At 54.9% G+C, this 2,358-nt stretch overlaps 1 pseudogene; it reads left to right on the top strand.

The window, feature by feature from the left end:
- The first annotated feature begins 77 nt into the window (after positions 1–77).
- The window catches only part of LOC100746727, a 56,448-nt pseudogene continuing 54,167 nt past the window's right edge, over positions 78–2,358 (top strand).

The following is a 2,358-nucleotide window of genomic DNA, read 5'->3' as shown; positions in this document are numbered from 1 at the left end:
CGCGGAGACCTCTGCCGCGCGACAGCGACGAGGAGGGAGGCGGCGGCGAAGATGACGACTAGGCGCGCGATGGTACCATGCCACCATGCGAGAAGAAAGACGAGTACCAAGTAGAAACGAGAGAGAAAGAAAGAGAGAGAGAGAGAGAGAGAGGAAAGAAGCGGTGGGCGTAAAGTTGCTCCGGAATAATAATACAGACAGCTCGTGCCTGCTCGAGGAAAAAATCTGAATACATGAAACGTAATGACGAGCCGAGTGTGGGCCTCTCTGTGCCGTCGCAGCCATTTCGGAGATGTCTGTGCCCTTTTAAAATACAAGTTTCCGTTCCTTATCGATCGAACTTTGAACGCATCGAACTCCCTAACGATCTCTCGAATCTTCCGGGCTTGAGTCCGAAAGACGTTCTCGTCGGCCGTCGTGCGAAAAGCAGTCGTTGTCCATGTTCTTCCTCGCGAGCCGAAAGTAGTATGATATTTCGAGAAATTCGCAGTTGTTCCCACCGTGGATTAATCCTGCGATTACGTTCGGAACGGTAGTAGAATTTTTGCATTTTCGAAGTACCTAGTTTAATCGTTTACCTAGCCTGAGGCAACATTTTCTGGAACTGGAGTCGACGTCGGCTAAAGGCAGCTCCGACGGCGACTTAGAAGAAGGTGAAAGTGTAAACAGTACGATGCGTGGAGGATGTAAACGGAGGAAATTACAGGAATAAAGGGAAGGAAGGACGAAGGAGACAATAAGGAAGGAAGGAAGGAAGGAAGGAAGGAAGGGTGGAAGGAAGGAAGGAAGGAAGGAAGGAAGGAAGGAAGAAGGAAGGGCGCCGTCGTAGCCCGAGTACCCGTGGCTCCGCCTATCGGCGCGCCGCCTCGCGGTGGTGAATACATTTAGCCTGGTTAGTTTACAAATGAATACAGCGATTGAAGCAACTTATAATATCAATGTACTTCAGGCCGTCTCGCTCGCACGCCGGGCGCCACCCCTTGCGGGCATCTCGCTTCCACCCACTCTCTCGCGGGGTTCCATACAGAATGGCCATATTAACTTGATAATTAGCTCGGTTATACGACTTGCAGATGAGGAAAGACTCGGGACGGACGTCGGCTACCCCTACCAGGAGTGGTGCCAGTGTTCCTTGCTCTGCTCCCTATGCTATGCTCGACTCGGCCCAGCTCCTCGTCGCTCGTAGGATGGATATAGAACCCTTAGTTCGTATTCCTCTCCCTGTCTGCCAGGAACCCCGGTGTGCTCTCTCTGCTGGCTAGCTGCGCGTTCACGCCACGTTCCGCTCTTCCTTCGCCCGTTTCCCGTAGTTGCTTCGAGTCGCGGAAATCAACTCGAGTCTATTCGAGTCTATCCGTTCGAACCGCTCAGTGAAAACTCTAAGTGGCTCTGGTCGTCTTGGTCTGTGCTTGGTGTTGGTGGTTCCAAGGTGTACGTCGGAGATCACGTGTCTAGCGCACGTCGGAAGAGTCACGTGCTTGGTCGCCGCGCCGACATCCGGAGGATCTCTTCGGCCGAATCATACGGATGGTATCCCCGAGCGGGAAGACGGACGAACACGGAAGGTAGGTGAAGACGAACGGGAATTGCTGTCTACGATCTTAGCTATCGTCGCCTTTCGAACTTCGAAACTAAGAGAAAAGACGGCGATCGCGAGTGCGCTGCGCGCGGTAGTCGTCACGGTAGACGAAGCGGAGAAGCGGACTAGGTGGCGCCTTGAAGAGTCAAAATGGCCGCAAAGAGGAACACGAGAGAGGAAAGGAGAGAGGCAGAGGGAGAGTGAAAAGGGGGAGAAAGAGAAGGCAGGCGGATGATCGGTGGCGAAAACATCGCAGTGCCGTCGCGCCACGTCGCTTTTCGTCTCGTCTCGTCTCGTCTCGTCTCGTCTCGTCTCGTCTCGTCTCGTCTCGTCTCGTCTCGTCTCGTCTCGTCTCGTCTCGTCTCGTCTCGTCTCGTCTCGTCTCGTCTCGTCTCGTCTCGTCTCGTCTCGTCTCGTCTCGTCTCGTCTCGTCTCGTCTCGTCTCGTCTCGTCTCGTCTCGTCTCGTCTCGTCTCGTCTCGTCTCGTCTCGTCTCGTCTCGTCTCGTCTCGTCTCGTCTCGTCTCGTCTCGTCTCGTCTCGTCTCGTCTCGTCTCGTCTCGTCTCGTCTCGTCTCGTCTCGTCTCGTCTCGTCTCGTCTCGTCTCGTCTCGTCTCGTCTCGTCTCGTCTCGTCTCGTCTCGTCTCGTCTCGTCTCGTCTCGTCTCGTCTCGTCTCGTCTCGTCTCGTCTCGTCTCGTCTCGTCTCGTCTCGTCTCGTCTCGTCTCGTCTCGTCTCGTCTCGTCTCGTCTCGTCTCGTCTCGTCTCGTCTCGTCTCGTCT

The sequence above is a fragment of the Bombus impatiens genome, unplaced genomic scaffold, assembly GCF_000188095.3.
Source record: "Bombus impatiens unplaced genomic scaffold, BIMP_2.2 scf_0225, whole genome shotgun sequence".
NCBI classification, from domain to species: domain Eukaryota; kingdom Metazoa; phylum Arthropoda; class Insecta; order Hymenoptera; family Apidae; genus Bombus; species Bombus impatiens.
Note: the sequence above shows the minus strand (reverse complement) of the source record. Positions and strands in the feature narration are given on the sequence as shown.